We start from the raw sequence: 21,870 nt of genomic DNA, 5'->3' as shown, positions 1-21,870 counted from the left end.
CAATGCTCTATGCGATAGAATTATCAGGAAAGTATAGAAACCATCTTGTCACCAAAATAAAACACTTGAACTTGAGACACTCAATAAATATGGTGTTTTCTTCATATTTCAATGTTATTCACATAACAGCTAGGGGAAAAAAGTATCAGCACTTCACATAGAGTAACCATAATTACTGTCCTCCTTTTTTTGGCATGATATTCAATTCATAGCACTCTTGACTTAGAACACTGTTGAAAAGTAATAGAAAGATTGTTTAATAATCACTATTAAAAGCCAAATTAAGTTCACAGTAATTAATGCTGAATGAGAACCAAATATTATGCTTATAACAAGCTAGCTGATAAAACTATGAAATCACCATGAGTTGTTTAAGGAAAGGAGTCTTACAAAGGCAGAATGGCTCTTTAGCTGCCTGCCCGCAAGCACAGCCCAGAACATGCTCCTCTTCTTTTCAAACAATGACATCTTCACAGTGTTAAAAAAACAGCTTTTAATCTCAGGAAAATATCGCTTCTTCAAAATTTTGGGTTAACAAACACTAACCATAAACAGCACTCTGCACTGGAATTTACCTGGACATTGGAATTTACCAAAACAGGCATGCACAAAGTGCTCCAAATACAGTCTCCAAATAGTAGGGCACCTGACAGTGAGTTTAAAGTAATATTGCATTTTTGGGACACATTAGAGAAAACTCTGCCATTTTGTGCAAAAGAGAGATAAATGACAAAGAGAGGCCAGCAATGATATACAGGCTACTTTGTGATTTTTAACCTGTTGTAACTGACTTGTAATTTCCTTTTACCATTTTTACTGTCACAAGCATTACTGGAGTTTAATATTAACCACTCCCTGGCACAACCCTTAAATAATAAATATTTTAATTTCTTTTTAAAGCAACACTGACAGTTTGGAAATTAATTTGTAGGTTTTTCTGTAACATCTATCTGGCTGCCTTAAATCATCATAGTGATCCTGTGACTAATATCCATCAGAAATTTCCCAGAGTAATGCTACTGTGAGTTCTAGCAACTAATCACTTCTGACCAGATCCCTGCTCGATATAAACTGGATAGAGCAAATTTAGACGAGATATGAGCCATGTGTCTTTGACATAAAACTAAAGAAAGTTCCAGACATCTGCCTCAACAGGATTCTGTTCAAAAAAACACTCCTACATGCCAGTTATGAATATACAGAAGGTTATATATATTTATTCTAGAAAGATATATTTGATAAAGGTGACCTTCTCTGCAGAATGAATTGGAAAAGTTTGTTGGTGGGAAAGTGAACTGTGGAAATGAAAAAGGGTGCAGACTGCATTTTGTTAGATCAGGGATTATGTTCAAAGAAAGGACTACAGCAATGCAAACAAATTAGAAGGATCTGGCTTTTTTTTTTTTTTTTTCCATTTGGATATTTAATAAAATACAGAATTGTGCCTTCTGTATGTAAAGCAATGTAATTTATCTGTGGCTGTACTTACACAATCATCATCAATTGCCCACATACATATGGTATGGAAATATTGTACAGCCTTTAGTTCCTCAAACACACGGGTTTGCACTGTCTTGAGCTTTCTCTCACTACAGAAGGAAAAGCAACCTGTCCATATGTGGGGTCGGTTCCAGCCGGGAGATGGCAGCAGTAGGCAGAATGACTGCAGTGGTTCCCTCATTTATTTTGTGTGTATGCTCTTATAGTCCTAAGGTCAACATGAACAAAAATGTAGAAAGACTGAGGGGAAAAAAAAGAAGCATTTTCAAGGTCACAATATTTACAGTTACACTGAAGTAATACGTTTGTGGCTTCTGATTCTCACTGTTAATTCAACACTACAAATGGCAATTAAAATTAACAGAAGAGATTATACACTTACGGTTCCTATGGCCATCTACCACTACTAGATAGTAAGTGTGGCTGCCGTTTTACCAGCTGCCTTCATGCCATTTAGTGCACAAGCAAGGAATTTTTTTATTTTTATTTTAAAGAACAGTACAGTCCCTTCCTCTTAACCCTCCTTCTTTTCTTCTTTATTGATAGGTCCCTCTGAAGTCTATCATACAACTCTTCAGACTGGCTAAACAGTACCGGCACTCCTCTTGGAGCTGTGTTATCTCTTCTCTGGAGTAAGTACTGCAAACTATTCATCTGGCAGTGCCACGACCACAGCTACGGCTGCTGCCACTTCGCTTGACCCTGCTGTCAGGGAGGTGGCAGAGGGGACCAGTCTGTATTGAAAATGCACTACCTGAAGAGGGTTCTCACCATCCAGTGCTACTTAATGCCATTTTCACAGGCTTGTGGCTATATCTAAGCCATTTTCTACTGGAGGAAAACCAGGTATAATTATTAAATTTAAATAAAATGTAAATATTCAGTGAATACTCAATGACATTTCAAAAAATGAAGGGAAGAAAAATAAAAAATATTGCATGCAAACATATTAGAATGAATTCCAAATGAGTAATGACAGCATCAGAAAGCAGGGCAGAAGAGTAAGCAAGTGAAAGACTTCTGGCACTATCAAGAGACCTTCCTTAGAAGAAGCTATGGCATGGATGGAGTCTGTATTAGAAGAGATTTTGGAGATACTAGGGGAAAAAAGCCCACAGTACGGTATTTGCGATAGATCTACTGAAACAAATTACAAGCAAAGGAAGATGAAAAACACGATAGCACTTGACCATTGAGATAACGGAGAAGTCTTTCAAGGGGCGCAGTATTTTGTTTTCCTTTGTTTTATTTAATAGACAGAAATCTTGAGTAATTTTATACATACATTGAAAAATGCCTAAAGATAGGAAAAGAGAGAAAGAAAGCTAAGATGAGGGAGGCAGCCTAGGTTGGGCTATAAAGAGGGAGAAGTCAGGAGATGTTTAGACCACAAGGGAGCATCTGGAAATCAGTTTAGGAAAGATCTTCCAAAGCGGCTGGAAAGAAAAGGTATGTGGCAAGAAAAACATAAAAGGGATGAAAAGAGAAGACTGGATCTCATCCATCTTTTAGGATAGTAAGACCTTGGCAGAGGATAAAAACTTAACAATGGAAATAAAAACAGGGAATAAACAGTCAGCTGCAAGGCCTGGCAAGTTCTTCCCTAGCAAGTATTTTCCAAAATTAACAGGAAGACATCAAACACTCTGTGCCCATCATATCTCTGCATTTCTTCTTGAAATAGTGCCTACCACTGTGGCAGTGTGCTGCTACCCCATGTCTTACCTCTGGCCCAAGCAGCCAGAGCCCTACAGGCAAAACCTAACACAGATTCTTCTGGGGAATGGGGGTGGGCGGGCAGGGGGTGTGCGCTTAAATGTGTGATGTAATAACCAGAGAGCATAAGGTCTGATAGTAACTCTGTCCTAAAAGCCAAAGAGATGAAACTACTAAATAAACAAACAAATACCTTGGTATTGGCAGCAATAGGTTTCAGTGAGTCCATCTTAAAAAAGCTGGGAAACTAATTTTATTTTCAACAACATATTAATGCAGCAGACATTTTTCAAATGTAAATATGCTGAAACATACAGTCTTATAAAGAACAGGCATTTTCTTAATTTATTACTACCATATTATGACTTTATTTTTAAAAGGGATTTAAAAGTTACTGAAAGAGTCTTCACAAAACCTCAGGACTTCTTTCTTCCTTTTCTTTTCCATACATTAAGCTCTTTTAAACAAAGCAAGATGAGATATGCTAAGAATTTATCTCCATGGTAGTCATTTCCAAGGGAAACAAAATTTCAATAGGATATGAAAAGCTACTTAAAAAGAGAAAAGTGTCTGTGAATTTTCTCAGGAGGGGGGGAAAAGAAAACAGTTGTTTGGTTTACCATATAAGAAAAATAAACTGTATCTTTGATTACAGTGCACTGTGGGCTTAAACTTAGGCAGAAGAGACCCTTGTTAGTAAGCATCATCTCACTCATTCTTAAGAAGCTTAGGAAATGCTATCACCAAAATACTTGACTTAGTCTATCAGAACAACTTAAGTAACACATACATGTTAAACTCATGCTGTAAGAAGGACTAATCCAAAAACTGTTTTTAAACATTTAAAATCAAAGCATCCTACTAGGATAGGTATTTGTTAAGTCTCACCTTTAGATCATCTGTGTAGATGTTGTTATGAAGAAGAGGACAAAAAGGAAAATCTCTTAGTAATTTTGCAGATTTTAGGTGACAATGATGAGCCTCAAAAATAATCTCAGTGTTCCAGATTTTTTTTTCAATATCATATCAATACTAATCATATCAATACACCATCTCTAGGTTTCTCTCTGTTATTTGGTGATTTTGCTGAAGGCTGAAGAAGCAATAATTCCCAATCAGTCATCTACATGACTACGTCCAACATGATGTAATATTTTAACACAGTCAACGGTCAGATATTTGGGATAAAATGCTAATTTCTCAGACTAGAGCAACATACTCTAAAAAGGAATCAAGAGGCAGAGCTTCTCTGACATCCCAGGTAGTTCAAGGAGAGTTTGACATACCATAGAAAACAAAAATCAAGGAAAATAAGGAGGGGAAAGAGAAGGGTGGTCAAATGATGCGGGTGAGTGTAGAAATGTGGAGGGTTTCTCCTTAAAAGGTATTACACCCAAAAGGAATAGACTGCTTGTGTGACCAGAGCACTTAGGCAGAATGAGAAAGGCTAAGCCACTTTTGTATAACTAAAAGCCATAGAATACCTTAAGTAAGAAGCAATATAACAAACTACAAAATTACTTTCTCTCAGGTAATGCAGTTATTCAGACTGGCATAGCTTTGCAGTACACTGAAACACTGAAATGGATAATATCTGTTCCTCTATGTGCTTTTTTTTAGAAATAAATATGCTTTCACAATTCATTCAGCTGAATTTAAAAGGAACTGTCATGAGAAGAGAGAGACTAGCATGGTTAGAAGCAGAAAAAATTGCACCAAGTTGGTTGGTCATTTTCAGTGGCACCCACCAGCAAAGGAACAGGTGAAGATCAATTTCATAAATACACTATAAAAATATGAAAAAAAGGACACTTGAAAGCTGACAGTGTTCCTCTTCAAAATTTGCATGTCATCTGGAAAAAAATCTGAGGAATTTTTTTTTTTTCCCCGGGCCAACGCAACTCCAGTCTAGACATAATTGATTTACTCCACAAGTTCCATTTTGATGTTAATACTGTGCACTTTGAAATTATGTTAGATTCAAAAGGGTGAGGGGAAATTTCTATTTGAAAAACCATTTCATTTCAACGGCTACTCTGATTAACAGCTTGGAAGTATCAAAGGCTACTGCTTCTCAACGGGAGAGCATGCCCAGCTTTGTGTCGCCATGCAGAAACACAGCTGGCACCCAGGTGCAGCTTGGATAATCTGCAACCCTGTATCAGTACGTCCTTACTGCTGAGCAGTGGTTTTGGAGTGGACTGTGATACAGATAGATCCAACTGTATCACAGTGTTTAGCACGTCTTTTCAACTCCAGGTCTCTGTATGTGCACAAAATGTAAGCAAGAATTTTTAGGCTCATTGTAAGTGAAGCTTGCCTATGACCGTCCAGTCGGCAACCAGCAAAGTTTCAACAGTGCTTTTATACGTGCAATCCATACACATGCAAGTGCTAATTTGCATGTGTAGACTTTTCATTTGCCAAAACAGCAGTGTCTACCCTGGCACATATGTAAGCTTTTAAAAAAATGCTAAGAAGCATCGTCAGAGGCCAAAGTTTCTGGGTATTTATAGGTCAAGACATGACAATCAACTCTGTCACAGTTCTGAAAGATAGATTGTTTCATTTAAAGCAGTCAATTTCTTAAGTGAACCTCTCTGAAGACCTGCTTGGAGCGAGTGAACCACCCTTTTAAACTTGTAGGTGCATTGTTCATGACAAACAGTAACTCATCTGCAAGTATAAATGGCAGTCTGCATAAAATAGGTGGCTTCCATATACACTGTGCATATACAGTACATTTTACTGCTAAATGCCCATTTTTCAAAACGTGGCCCATAACATTTCTCAGAGTGTAACAGCATACTTCAGCATCACTTTTATTCTTGATGAACAAAATCTGTGTATTGCCTGTTGTAGTTAGTCTGCACTCAGCAGGTTTCATTGTTAGAAAATAGCTCACAGAAAAGATGGAGCTCTGTTTATTTTGAGCTGTGGAATTTAAGCTGTAATTGCCTAATTAGATTTCAAAGCCCACTGACAAGCGGCACGATCAAACTCCATTTGAATATCTCCTGATACAGGCACGGAAGTGACCCCTATAAGATGTGGGAACCTCATTAGTGATGAACAATTAGGAAACATAAAACTCAAAAAGTTTTAATAAACACAGAGTGAACATTACAGTCAACTACAACAGCTGTTGTGATTTTAGGATTTACAACAGATTTATGACTTGGTGTATGTTATAGTACATCTCCTACATACCAACAAGCAACTCCTACAATATACACCAGAATTTTTAAATTGGGAAAAAAAGGGGGGGCCAAAAATGTAACCCTTGCATTCCTTTTTTAAACAAAATCTTCAAAATCAAAAGCCTTCAACTTCCAATATGTAATGTAGCATCCTCTCTCTGATTTTGCTTTACACTTCAGAAAACACAAGCAAATTCAAGGATTAACTCAATAAAGAAAATCAATGCTGTAACAGCTAAATTTTGTGTGGTAAACAGACTCAAATGCAAAGTACAATGCTAAGTACCTCTGCTTCCATTACAGGGCATTCCAGGTCATGGAAAAATAAGTCACCTCAGAGAACAAACCACAAAACTGGTGCAGAGAGAAAGAAACAGCCTAAAAGTAGCTAACAGGGATCCAAGATAGACAGACACCACCTGGGTCAGTTGGCTCAGTTCTTCACAATTAAAAAGGCTGACTTAACAGAAGTTTAATTCCAGGTAGGTGCAGACCAAAACCGACAGCAGCCCTTCAGAATGTCAACAGCCAAAAAAATTCTAATTTCTTCTAAATTTTCCAGAATATTCCTCAAAATATTTAGAACAAGTGTCAGACTTTTCACATGACAGACCATGAGCCTCAAAAGCAGCAGTACGCGGAAAAGAAGAAAGTGGGAGAAAGAGATGGGGTAGAGGGAGAACAAGGAAGAGAGAGGGGGGAGAAAGAAAAACCAAAGGTGTGGCAGTAGCCTTGCAGAAATTTAGTTAGACGAAACATGACCAGTGATCCTTGCAAGTGAACAAGGCTCTATGCTGTACAGGAAGGAAAAAGAACCGCATTCGCTCCTGCCAATATGACTCAGAGGAAAATTCCTTCCTATCCTAAAAAATCAAACCATTAGTCTAACCTGAACGTGCATATACGGCGTGCCACTGGGCCAAGTCTCTTCAGATCCTGGTGTTTCCTCCCCTCCCCTACTTCAGCAAAGCACATCAGTGTTTCTGCTTCCCTGGGCCTCAAACCACCACCATGTTTCTGGACCGCAGGCGATTTACACCATCAGTTCCCACCTAAGAAAACACAGCACAGCATAAAGCCTAGGTGTTAACCTCTCCTAACCAGTTCTGATGCCATGCAATGTGCCAGCTAAGCTGGGCTTCCTGTCTCGGGCTGCCCAGCAGTGACACTGGCAGTGCAATGGCTGAGGTCAGAGCAAGAAAGAGTCGTCAGGGGCAAGGGACGCAAGGAGGCAATAGCCCTCGGAGAAAAAGGTGTGCAAGGAAGAGAAATGGGGGGAGGCAGTGGCAGGATGGGGGGAGGCATGGAGAAGAAAACACCAGCAGCGAGACCGCACTTCAAGATGACAGACAGTTTCACTTACAGAACTTCTACATTGCAAAGGAGTGGCAGCAGGTGGGGAAGTGACTTTATATCACTCTTTGAGCCACGGACATTTATAGTTTACCCTTTCTCTCCCTTCCTCTCCTTTGTTTTTGACTGTGGGGAGGGCAGAAAAGCCCGCCTGCAGCCTAACAAGAGAGGCAAAAAACCCAGATAACTTTCCAATTACATTGGCCTGAAGACACTCAGACAATTATTTTTGCCTTCTTTACACCTCCTACTTGAAAAACTAAGACACAACGCAACTCACTATGTTCATCCTGAAGATGAGAAGGAACAGTGTTGTCCACTATTCATCCTTCCCTGCTGGTATGGAAATGAACACAACAATTTATAACTGGGTGTGACTCGACATACCTCATTCAAAAACCCATACTGCCCTTACCCTCCTACATGAAAGGACACCACGGCTGTCCTTTCAATAGCATAGCTTCCCACATCTTGCTTTCAATGAAGCATCTTCTGAGAAAGGAAAAAGCAGTATTGTGAAAGCAACTGTCATTTACTGCTTGCATTTACCACTATTGCAGTGTCGGTTTACAGGAGCAAACAGAGAAGTGTCTTCTGTGCTCTCCTATGTGATTTCCACCAGTACTGTACTGTTCTTCAGCAACTAAGAGAAGCTGATGAAATTGAGAAAAAGAAAAGCTCAATACCCTATAAAATGGCAAACAATGCTGGAGACAAGAATAAGACAGTTCCAACTACAGAGAGAGGACAGGAAATACAGTATCAGATTGTTACTCTCTTACTTTTTAATCTCATTCCTACTAAGAGCCTTTACAGACTATTTATAATTATAATTAAGTGTGTTTGGTTTGTCAATGTGGTCTGCAATAATTCTACTAACAATTTAATTACTAAAAACTTTTTTTGCCATTAGGCTGTTAACATCCGAGATTGATAACAAAAGCACAGGATAATTAGATGGGAATATTTAAACTAAATGGAATTCATGCATTTATTACACACTTGGTTGCCCATCGAAAATTAGGTAACTGATCTGAATATGAAGAATGAAAAATAACAATGATGAAAAAAACAATTAACAAACAATACAGAGATAAATGCAATGAGTTTTCTCTTTTTAGCCATAAGTGCCATTTCTATTGCTCATTATAAAAGCAGCCTAATGTGATTTCCTATTTGGTTTATGACTGCAGGCTGGCAGCAAAGCATATTGTTAACTGATCAGCAGAAAACACTTCATTTCTTTTAGTTTATGTTCAGGCTTTCATCTTAATTTCTCTTGTGATTTCTGCCAGGATTGTTTGTCATAGTTTAGCAAAATCCATGAGCCACATAGGAGATGCTAAGCTTATATCTAGTCATTTGCTTATGAATAATCTTCCTATAGTCTAATTTACATAACTTTATTGTTTAGTGGATTCTTCCCATGCAGATATATTACTGCCAGTACAACTGTACTTAAAGTGGTGTCAATGGAGTCTGCTTCTGAGAGTTATAGTTTGCATATAAATATCTCCTCTGAGCTGAAATATGGCATATATCACAAAATGCCTCGGAGGAAATTCAGTTCACAGAACATCAGGAGGAAAGTCAGTTTGGCTATATTAACCTATCGTAATGCAAAACACAAATAGAAGATAGAGATTTTTAGAGCATTTCTTAGAGCTTAAGAATCTCTTGGGGTTTTTTTGTTTATTTTTAGGGTGATAGTGCACGTAGAATTCTGCCTTTGGGTTTGGGATGCTTAAGAATTAAAAACTAAAATTTATAATTAATACTGTGTTTAGAAAGGCTAGTTTTCTGTGTCAGACTGAACATAATGGGAAAAGACATTATCAGGATTTTTTTTAAATAATTAAGCTATTTTATAGGGTTCTGTTCATTCAAAAAACTTGCTAGTTTTTAGGGCTGCTAGCACAAGGATCACCTGTTAAGGAGATTATAAAATCTAAAATATTATCAGTGTCACAAAAATACTTTCTGACCTCATTGTCCAGCACTATACCTGAGCAAGGACCTGTAGATTGTTAATCTGTTATTATATGCTACCCCTTTCTGAATTACTTTCATGCCTCACAATCTTTGGAAGTGTTTCTTCAATACCAGGGAAACTGAAACTCAATACACAGGGCAACTAACTCCCACTGCTTGAAATGCCAAAACCCTTTTGTTGATGTGCCTTAAGTGATTTGGGCCCCTTAATTCTTGATCAGCCCCCAAAGGTCTTCCGCACTCTGAGAAGCTGGTCCATGCTGATCCCAGGCCAGTGTTGCCGCTGAAAGGAGTGGGCATTAATAAGACGGAAAGATGCCAAGAAAGACTCCTTGAGAACGAACCAACCAACCTCGCCTTCCTCCCATATCTTAGCGAGGCTTCCAGATTCACTAACACTTCTCAAGACTGGGCAACTGCATTATCAAAACTGGCACCGAGCCCAGGCAGCCAGACCCCAGGAGAGGGCAATGAGCTCAGGGCCCTGACACTGCCTATCACTGAGAAAGATTAAATAAAATGCTTACTCTCCCTCAACCTTGAGGCTGCAAAGTTGAATTTTGGTTATGGTTTTCATAGGCTTTGATCTAACTCTGTATATAAGGCAAAGCAGAAAGTGTGCTTTAATTACTAATTTTGTTGCGCATACAGGGAAGAAGTGGGAAAGCTGAAAGAAATGTGATGTAAATAATTCAGATATGATTGCAATTTGCACAGCTAGAATGTATAATTAAAATATTACAAAGATACAACTGTTTCCATTACAATCCCAGGCTACATTCACATGGCATAATATGGACAAGCCTCCTTCTTGCCCTCCTTCTGAACTATGTCGGTGTGACGTCAAGCCTGAGTTAATAACTCTGACTTTTCAAGACAGCACATTACTTCAAATTTGGCAAGCGAGTTTGCCAACTCTGAGATTTTAAATACAATTCCCACATGTTTTGCAAATAGCCTTCTCGCTGGCAACACCTTTGTAAAGATGTTTTAAATGTAACCTAATGTTAAAGGTATGAAAAACATAGTACAAAGTTATTTAACAGCAAGTGTTTAGCATGTCAAACATAATAAGGGAAGTGCTGTAAAGAATGAGACTCACCACCCCATCCCACTGAGACCAGTAAATTGAATATATCTGATTCATTGAGGAGCAGGTACCTTTATACAATTTGGCAGCACAATATATTAAGAAAAAGTTTTCAGTACTAAATACCTTTTCTAGCTGTTCATGGTTGAAGTCCAACTTTTAAATTAGTATTGTACAACTCTCTTCCTTTGTATTTCCTAGTACATGCATAGTTTTGTAATGTTTGTTTCCATGCTTTGGTGTATTCCATTTGTATTGACAAATTTTTCCTCACAAAGGATTCGTTATTCCCTTTATTTGTACAAGGGAACCTATTTGTAGGATTTCCACATGGAGGGTCTCTGTTTTGAGGACAGGAAGACAACAATTCATTTTGTTCAAAGAAGTTTGATTCTTCATACCAAATAAAAACTTTGTTGGAAACAAACAAAAAGAAGTGAAGAAAAAGATATTTTATAACACCTATCTGGCTCTCAAGAGATATGTCTCTGTGTAATGAGAACAAGACTGTATAGTAGCTTCATACAAAACAACTGTATGTCTCCTCAGTTAATCTAATATTACAACAGATATCCAGACAACTGAAGACTAAATTTTGTGTGATCACTTTCTCACACACACTTTACTTAAACTCCCAAATGAAGTCATGAAAAAATAAAGAAAGTACGCATTCATAAATAAACTGTAAACTACATAATAAATAAACTGATAAACTGTATAATGCTTTGATATTACAGCAAAATATTTCTAGCCCACATGGACTGCAAAACATCCTCAGAATAAATGTTTACATGCCATCCCACCTACTTACCTATTGGTATTTCTGCAGTCGTGCTTAGGCCAAGGAGGCTCATACTGATTTCAGTCATGTATTTGATGGAAAGCTAACAGAACATGGGAAAGCCTCAGACCGGAAAGATTAAAATCAAATACCCAGGAGAAAATTCTCAAGTATTTAATGGCACAAAGGAACTGCCAGTTTCTATGTAGTCAGATATACCTGGATGCGACAGCAGGGTAAAGTAGATTGCAGATTTACAGATCTCTGAATATACTGCATAGCCACTGGTACTGTAATAATTAGGATGGAAAAGTTCCCCTGAGTCTTTTAAAAAATGCAGGACTGAGGTCTTTGCACAGACACATAAACGCCTTTTTCTACTCATGTAAAAATTGCATGTATAAAACAAATTCCTGATAACAGACTTAAACTGACAAAGTCTAAAAGGTTTGAATATTAAAATAAATTTCAGGGAGCTGTGATACAGACTACTTTGCAAGAGTGAACTCAACTGAAGTTTTAGCAACTGATCTGAAAACCATTTAAAACCTAAAGACTAAAATGCAAATATGGCAGTACACCAGGGCACAATTTTAATAAACAAACAAATAAATAACCTTGTACACATTTACTTCTACTCCTGCTCCTACTACCACACTGGTTCATCTCAGCTAGTGAAAAATGTTTTTGCCATTCTTAGCAACCAAGGCTTAATGTAGCTGCACAAAACCCAGTTGTGTTCATTCTCTTGATAGAGCCTCCCCGCCTGCCAGATAAAATGACAAAATCAAGCAATTGCGACTCTCCACTGTTTGCTTTTATGTAAGGATTACACTGATATTAGAAGCAAGGGTCTAAGCAAATGTAAGAAATTACTTAGACATTAAGGCTACACTAATATTTAGGTCCAGTTTCCCAGTATGGCCTCAGGAAGAGAGTTTTAGTTCTGGGAGGATTTTTGGAAGCAATCTGGTACGCTCTTACTCTAATTTTAAAGTGCATCAAGACAGAGCATATAATCTGAGCATTACTAATACTATATAACATGCATTGTAGTTTAATTTTCTCTCCTCTTATTATTTCAAATGTTCAGGTTAAGTTATGAAATTCACTATTATTTTTATTGATATTCTTATTATTAGAATTACCTTTAAAACAAAGCTTGAAAATGTTTCCTTTTACCAATGAATTTGCTTCTTTCTGTATTTTAAAGTGAGCCAGAGTCTCTTTTCCTTAGTGCTCCAAATTAAGCATAATATTTTATTTTTTTTTAAATAATGCTTATTATATTTTTTGCCTAGTCCTTCATCCTCATTTCAAAAAGCATTTCAAATGAAAAATTCAAGTTAGGTAAAATTAGCCTACCATTAATGAATTAGAACATTACAGAAACTGTTTTTTTGGTTTGGATTCCATGTGAGGGCATAGAATCTTTGTCCTACAAGCAATGTACTTTGATAGAATGATAATGCAAAGATGTTGTATGCATTTCTAGTCTAAAGCTGTAACAGCATGAAGATGATTAATTTTGCTGAGTTGATGATGAAATTCACAGCAGTTAAAGGTTTTCAGAAAAAACTAAATAATCTCTTTGAGAAGGTTGAAATTAAAGTTGACAGCTGTCAGTCTCTTTCACATTTTTTTTCAGTTTTCTGAGTTAGTGAATGATTATAAGCTATGGCAAATTATTTCTGCACAATGCAGAAATGAATATAGAAACTTAGCCAGAAGGAGGATCCGGGGAACTACAGGCCTGTCAGCGTGACCTTGGTGCCAGGGAAGATTATGGAGAGGTTCATCTTGAGGGCACTCACAGGACACGTACAGGATAACCAAGGGATCAGGCCCAGCCAGCACGGGTTCATGAAAGGCAGATCCTGCTTGACCAACCTGATCTTCTTCTATGACCAGGTGACCTGCCTCGTGGATGAGGGAAAGGCTGTCGATGTTGTCTACCTGGAATTTAGTAAAGCCTTTGACACTGTCTCCCACAGTATTCTCCTGGAGAAACTGGCGGCTCATGGCTTAGACAGGTGCACTCTTCACTGGGTAAAAAACTGGCTGGATGGCTGAGCCCAGAGAGTTGTGGTGAATGGAGTGAAATCCAGTTGGCAGCCTGTCACAAGTGGAGTCCCCCAGGGCTCAGTTTTGGGGCTGGTCTTGTTTAATATCTTTATCGATGATCTGGATGAGGGGATTGAGGGCTCCCTCAGCAAGTTTGCAGAGGACACCAAGTTGGGCGGGAGTGTTGATCTGCTCGAGGGCAGGAAGGCTCTGCAGAGGGATCTGGACAGGCTGGATCGATGGGCCAAGGCCAACTGTATGAGGTTCAACAAGGCCAAGTGCCGGGTCCTGCACTTGGGCCACAACAACCCCATGCAACGCTACAGGCTTGGGGACTAATGGCTGGAAAGCTGCCCTGCAGAAAAGGACCTGGGGGTGTTGGTTGACAGCCGGCTGAATATGAGCCAGCAGTGTGCCCAGGTGGCCAAGAAGGCCAACGGCATCCTGGCCTGCATCAGAAATGGTGTGGCCAGCAGGAGCAGGGAGGTGATCGTGCCCCTATACTCGGTGCTGGTGAGGCCGCACCTTGAATCCTGTGTTCAGTTTTGGGCCCCTCACTACAAGGACATTGAGGTGCTGGAGCGTGTCCAGAGAAGGGCAACGAAGCTGGTGAGGGGTCTGGAGCACAAGTCTTATGAGGAGCGGCTGAGGGAACTGGGGTTGTTCAGTCTGGAGGAGAGGAGGCTGAGGGGAGACCTTATCGCTCTCTACAATTACCTGACAGGGGGTTGCAGAGAGGTGGGTGCTGGTCTCTTCTCCCAAGTGACTAGCAAAAGGACAAGAGACAATGGCCTCATGTTGCACCAGGGGAGGTTTAGGGTGGATATTAGGAAAAATTTCTTTACTGGGAGAGTGGTGAAACACTGGAATAAGCTGCCCAGGGAAGTGGTGGAGTCGCCACCACTGGAGGTGTTCAAGGAACATGTGGACAAGGCATTGTGGGACATGGTTTAATGGGCATGGTGGTGTTGGTTGATGGTTGGACTTGATGATCTTACAGGTCTTTTCCAACCGTAGTGATTCTGTGTGATTCTGTGATTCATCAAACATACAGTGACGTATACATATACAGTACAGTACATTTATGTTAAATTGTACCCTTTGATAAAATACTGAAAATACTGCTGAAGGAAATAAAAGATTAAATATAATCCAGTCCAAAATTAAATACTTTACTGAATGACAGAAACACAATGGAAAAAAAGCACACTGAGATAATTTCCCAGTCCTTATTTCCTAAACTGAGTTTGGTTTTCTATTCTAATATGCTACTCTCTTAGTTAACAGATATCACTATCATCTCCTATCTCCCTCCCAAAACTTGTAATCCACCTTTTTTTTTCTATTACCATGTACACTCCCATGACTACAATATATTTCTAAAGCACCCATTAGAGGCAGAGACACATTCAGTAGTATTCGTTCTTCCTAGAACATGCACATCTTTTGACAGTAGTGAATGACTTCTAAATCCAGTAAATAAATTTAAGAAAATTCTAGTCTGCTTTCTGCTAAAAAAGCATTCAAACAGATCTGGAACAAAAATGGGATTTTTTTTTATTTTTTTTTTAACAACGCTTCTTTAATATAGTACAACACAAATGGAGTCTGTCACATTACAAGTCTCAAGGCACTGCACAATTTTCAGCAAAAGCTGACAAAACCCTATCTAGTGAGATATGACATAGAAAACAGATTTTTCAACTATTATCTTGTGTCTTAACATGGTAGCTGAATCTCAAAACAAAGAACAGAGCAAGTACAAGAACACAGTAACTATTAGAACGGAGATTCAAAGGACTCTTGAATTGAGGGTTAGAAGTTGGCAGAAGTCTCCCTTCAGGGCAAAAGGAATTTACTCAAAGACAATAGTCCAATCTGTCTTTTGTTACATGAGCTGATTGCTTACAGAATAGTGTTAAAATCCACATGCTACATAAAAAGACAGCTCTAGTAATAGAAGCAGTGCACCAAATACATGTAGAAACTAATACAATTTCTATAGCGATACCTGTATGAAGATTGGCAAAGGCATGGTTTTTTGTATCTGTTGTGTCCACGACAACTTGCAATATTATATCTAGTACCTACAATTTAAATTTCTTCAGAGAGGGACATCTTTTTGTTTCAACATTCCTTGCAGAATCAGAATAACGCAAAAAAAAAAAAAAAGGCTGATATTTTATAATAGCCTCTTCATTATTATTATTTTGCAAATATTTGCGACATGAAGGTTGACAGTAAAACAGCCAACCTATTCAGAGAAATTAGAAGGAGAAACAGTCACTAATCCGAAATATTCCAAGATTGGTCTGTCTCTCCCTCTGTAACACAGAGCAAGTCAATATATGGCTGGGACCTGGAAGGATAAAAATCCATGTAATCCTTATAACTCCAAATATTTTACAAGCTGATATGCAGAGGAGTTTCTTCATGTAATAACAAAATGGTACGTCCTCTGAAAAAGAAGTGCTGGACATACCAGTATAAAAATGAAAATGGCTGTGTATTTGAAAAGTCATTGTAAGTAGCTGACTGTCTGACACATACATGGTACTTCTAGCAAAAACTGTTTTGAGTAACACTGAAGTTAGACATAAAGACAAACGTATTTGAGTACCGCACTGTGTACCCACTATTGACATCCCAAATAATATGCTTTTACTGTCTTTGTTCTGCAAGTTCACGTGCAAATTGTTTTGTTACATCTTTGTTACACTATCATCATCACTAGAGACTTCAATTTCAAATGGAAGACCAAAAGAGTATAGATTTGAATGATATCTAGTATTTACTGAATTATTCACTTGCTGGGGGATATTCACATGGGCTAATGTACCTCACACAAGAACATCTGTGCTATTATTCCCAGGTCATCTAGGCCATGGAAAAGCTGTAGCACCCAGACTTTCATACCATGTCATTACACAGTAACAAACACAGTAGCCTTGCTCTTGCTTGAAGGTAGTAATAGATAGGGATACAAAGCATTAGGATTTCTGTCTGGTTTTGTGATTTCTCAGAGCTGTCCAGAGCAAGCGTCCCATACAGAGCTGGACTCTTCCTTCTCAATTTCGTTGTTGAAAGAAAATGACAGCACTGCTGACCTCTGCTGCTCCTAGTATAGTTCCAGTTTGCGCCCTAAAAATTCTTCCCTCTCAATGGGACATAGTGTGGAGTGATAACAGAAAACTTTGGTTCCTTCCAGCTATTTTTCGCAACATAAGTGAGAAGTATATATAAATGATGGAAAGTATGAATTGTTTTCACTTCAGTATTTGACTGCATATCTAGCATGAATAGGAAAGCAGTAGATATACCAACTATTTATATAGCATATATCTGCAAGAAATACATCAAATACTTTTATCAAAGAGCAGCAGTACATTTACACCACTTTCAGATCCCTTATTCTACACTATAGCAAACATTAGTAAACAGAAACATCAACAACACGGCAATTCCAGCCATCCCTTACAGACCTGTGTAGCCCAGAGGTGCTTATAAAGCTTACTGTTCAGAAACCATTCATTTCTACGTTCACCTAATGCCACGCATAATAACGTCCTGGCCTGTGACTGAAACCTTTAGGTGCAACTGAAATACAGCTAACCACCATCACCTGCATACTTGTTTAATTATACCACGCTAGAATTAGGGAGAAAAATGGCTGGAGAATTACTACTGTGCCAGCTCTTAAGATGCTTAGTCTGTTGGGTTTTTTTTTTTAATCTCCTTGCTGCCAGGAAAGCATCTCCTTGTTTAATGAAAGTTGATCATTTTGGTAATTAAAACAAAGTAGGAGCCTTACAATTCTTAAAAACACTGCTCAAAGCCAAAAGTTAAATGCTGTTTTCAAACAAAAACTTGCACAGAAATTGTAGCCTCTGAGAAGGTGTAAAGACACACACACACTAATCTTACCAGCTGGAAATGTTAAATTCCTCTTTAAAAACTAGGCTAATACCCCTTGGAAATGGAAGTGTTTACATATATACCCTACTTTTTGATGAATCCTACATAAAAGAAAATTCAAAACTGTAAAAATGAATTCAGCTTTTTTTCTTTATACTAACAAGCTTCCCATTAAAAAAACTATGGTCTTTTTTTAAAAAAATAAATTCCTAGATCAAGGGGTTTTGCAGGCAGATTCCGTTCCTTGTGTTCATAGTTTTAAAATCATAGAAGTTTAACAAATCTAAATTACTCAATTTCAACAGAAGTATGTATCTAAAACACTGGTCCTCGAAACACTTTAATTCATCACTTAAACATGTCTTTTCCCCAGCCACATGCACAGTATGGGACCACTTCCAATCAGGACTTAGTCTAGGAGTAGCAGAGTTGCTTGATTCTACAAGCACACATTTGCACCATTCAGATAACAGACTCAGCTGTGCAAATCTAACAGACGTAGGGAGAGGATGCTCACACTTCACAAGTAGGTTTATATATCTCCAGAGCAGAACAACAGCTGTCTGTGCCAGCATTTGCAACATGGCCCCTTCGCTCGGCAGTCACCGTATGGCAGTCTCTCTCATTGACAGAGAGAGAACATTTCACCACAAGCTTGTACCTTCCCTCAGATCCATGCAACTAAAGTCAGGTGAAGTTTCTAAAGTTTCCTGTTACGACAAAATACTGATAGCCCCACATGGTGGGGGGGAGGAAAAAAAAAAGGAAGAATGTATGCAATTAATACAAACCCAATTACTACATTGGATAATCTAATGCATGCATCAGAAATAGCTGCACAATAAATATGGGGAATGAACCAGTTCAAAAACAAGTATTTTGAGCCAGTTTCCTCAGAATTTCTCTCTTATTCAATTATTATTATTGGTATTTGTTCAGCATGTTCTCACAACTAAATGTCATTTTCAGCCTAATTTTTTTAGCAAACACGAAATAACATTCACAGGTTTGAACACACAGGTAAGGGCATTTACTGTGTTGCTACTTCATCAGCAGTGGTCAATTTTCTTACGAAGTAAGAAAAGATCAGCTCAAGCAGGAGGAAAGAAGTCTCAATATTTATAAAGCAATAAACTCTTTCTCCTTCCTCTGCTTTCCCCATGCCAGTCTTTCAGCTTAATAATAAAACATGCAGAAAAAGATCTGGGTTTGGGGTTTTTTTGCCAGTTCAGCACACCCTGATCCCATGCAGAGCAGCATGCTGGTATGACTCCAGTGGTTTCAATGTACAGCAACATTAAGTGAACAGAGTTAGACCAGAGACTCTTCTCAATATCTGAGATGGAGAAGGCAGGAGCACTTCAGAGCAGAAGGACAGCCAGCTGAAGCGAATTACTGTCAGATCAAATAAGGGAGACTTGAGAGGACAGGGCAAGGATCTAACACCCTTTGTCAGTCTAAGCCGCCAGTAACTTCACTGCAGCCAAAGGACTGCACCAGAGCCAGGCACTTCTCAGTGAGAACAAGTAAAAATGAAATTAACAGGAAAAAAAGATGGATTTTCTTTTTCCTCAGAATATCCAGGAAAGTAAATTACAGTAGATCATGTCTTCTTGCTGTTCATAGTTAAAAGTACCAGCAGCTAATTGTATAAAAAGCACTTAGGCCATCTATTCTAGTCAGAAGCACATGAACGATTTATTTCTCTTTAATCTGATTCTGTACATGCTGTCTGAGGTGTCACTGTGTCAAATGAAATTTAAGTGGCATTAACATTTTCATTTTGCATATTTATACTTGGGGCTTGGCAACAGGAACACGTTTTACCGGAGTATTCATTCTAATGAGAAATAAAGTATGAATACAATTTGCACACACAAGCCTGAGATAGATTCAGGCTACTTACTCGTGTTGTAGCTTGGGAACATGAAGCTCAGAAGAATTTGGGTATGCACCTACCCTGCGAGGAGCTCTGCTCTTCAGCAGCTACTGTCCATGACCGGCCTCCCCCGAGGCTCCCCCATGGCCCTGGACCCCGTATCAGCCTCCTGGGAGGACCCCAGCCGGGATGGTCTCCAGCTCCCCACAGCCCTGCCCAGCCACGGGCGCCATGCACAGGCCCGTGTCTCTGCCCAGCCTCGGCCTGCATGGCCGGGCCAGGCCCAAGGTGAGACAAAACCAAAGGATGTGAAGGCTCCAGCAGGCAACTGCTGGAGGAGGCTGAGCTCTGCCTGCTGGCGAGTTTTGCAGGCTCTCCTGATAGCACAAGGCCTACTGCAGACGTACTTTTTACAGAGCATCATCTCTCTGATGGGTTATCTGCGTAACCCTGACACGGACCAGACCCCACAGATGTGCCCAGCCGCCCCGGGGCTGTGTCCGACCTCCCTGACCCTCACCGGGCCTGACCCTGACACCCCCGCCACAGGCTGACCCCCAGCCCGGCCAAGGCCCAGCCCCACCTTCTTCCCCAGCTTTCAAATCTGCCAACCAATAATTCTTCTTGTTCTGGACTGTCACGACCAGGCCCTTTTTCCTGCCGTTTAGCTAATCCCTCTCTTCACCCAATCCACAGTATTAACATTTGCCAATACTGCATCGAGTTTGGGTTGCTGCTACATGGCACAGTCGCAGACCAGCAACAGAATCAGCCGCTGGCCACCCTGCTGAAAGCTAACAGCTGCTCAGCGAAGGCTGAATGTCAAAAGAAACTGCGTTACAAAGGCACAAACACTGTCTTCATTTCTAAAATATGACAGAAACACCACTTTATTTTAGAAGGAACCAGAGTTTGCCCATTATGAAGTTGGACACAGAATGGCTAAAAAACATCATCTAAACCAGAGCAGTTACTGAATGACCCTACTTAGGACACTCACTCACGGCTCCAAATCAAAATGACACAAAAAAACTTTGGAAGAACTGTTGCTGGAGAACAGCATTACAGATTACGGAAGCGGTGGCAGACCTAGTTTAGGTTTGGCTCATTCCTTATAACTTTTACAGTAGGCCATTTGTTAAATTGAGAAAATACCTAATTCTGTCTAAAGACACAGAACGTGATCAAACAGGGAGGGGGAAAAAACAAGTTGTTTAAAGAGGAAAGCAATCTGCTTAATGTGGATGACTATTTTTTTTTTGTGTAAGACAGTCTTTTAGTTCAGGAAAGAAGAATACGGCATACAAACCAGATGTTACAAAGACATCTTCATTGCTGAAGATGACTGAGTAGGACTATGTTTGAGGAAGTGGTAATGTGAGAACCTGAACATCTCAGGAGTTTTTTGAAATATCTCACTCAGCTTTGCACTCCTAACCCAGGGACAGAATGCACTCTGGAAGCTGGCTATCCCACTTCAGCTCCTACGTTGTTCATCAAAGCCACTGAAAAGTCTCCTAGTAACTATAATCCACACTGATTCAGAATCAGAATCCGTGTATTTCAAAATTTAAAATAAATGAAGAAATATTTACTCTTGAAAAAGATGAGACTGCATTTCATTACCTTCTGTACCAATACCGCTTAGGGGAGATTTCTTCTCTTCACCAGCTCCCAGGTAGAACTGGCCATTTTAAAAGGCTTATTTTAGTGCCTTGCAAAGCAAGCTGTGAGGTGATAACAAGGCAACAATGTGTCCCTCGGATAAAGAGAGGCATTTACTGAGCAGAATCTTATACCCATCTACCTTTCACAAGCAGTTAGCCCACTCTGTTGGCCACAGCAGTTCCATAAATAGACATAGACTTCTTGCCTCTTTTGACCTTGTTTTCACTATGTGGTTTAATACAGCTACCACCTGAGACAAGATATCTAATGTTCACAGCCACTAGCTGTCAGCCACAAACACAGTGGGCTTTGCTTCAAGCAATACTAAAGCAAGTAAAAGTTTATGCATCCCATAGCAAGTTTTTCCCTAAACTTGTCATAGAGGTTATACTGTACACATTTCGAAGTATCGAGTGACAAAAAAAACTAAATCACAAGCTTTGTTCACCTGAGGAGTCTCCAAGATCATCCTTTCTGATTCTTCTACAACAACTTAAGAGCAGACTTTTTTGACAGATCCAACAACAGCACTGGCTACCAGTTTTGGATTCTAATCCACTGCACCGAGAGCTTCCTCACTCACATTAGAGGACCACCCCCGGAGTCCACTGTATCAAACCATTTCCTCTGGTGTTTGCTGAAGACATTTCATTTTTGAAGACCAACTCAAACCGCCTGTCTGCCCTTTCTCCATTACTTTCTCTAATAACAC

The 21,870-nt window shown here is 39.3% G+C and overlaps 1 protein-coding gene across 2 annotated transcripts in view; it reads right to left on the bottom strand.

Moving 5' to 3' along the window:
- Window positions 1-21,870, bottom strand: part of HDAC9 (histone deacetylase 9) — a 445,270-nt gene that overhangs the window by 365,371 nt on the left and 58,029 nt on the right. The window lies entirely within an intron of this gene.

This window comes from Gavia stellata, chromosome 6, assembly GCF_030936135.1.
Source record: "Gavia stellata isolate bGavSte3 chromosome 6, bGavSte3.hap2, whole genome shotgun sequence".
In the NCBI taxonomy this organism is placed as follows: domain Eukaryota; kingdom Metazoa; phylum Chordata; class Aves; order Gaviiformes; family Gaviidae; genus Gavia; species Gavia stellata.
The sequence above is the reverse complement of the archived record's forward strand: the minus strand, read 5'-3'. Positions and strand labels throughout refer to the sequence as shown.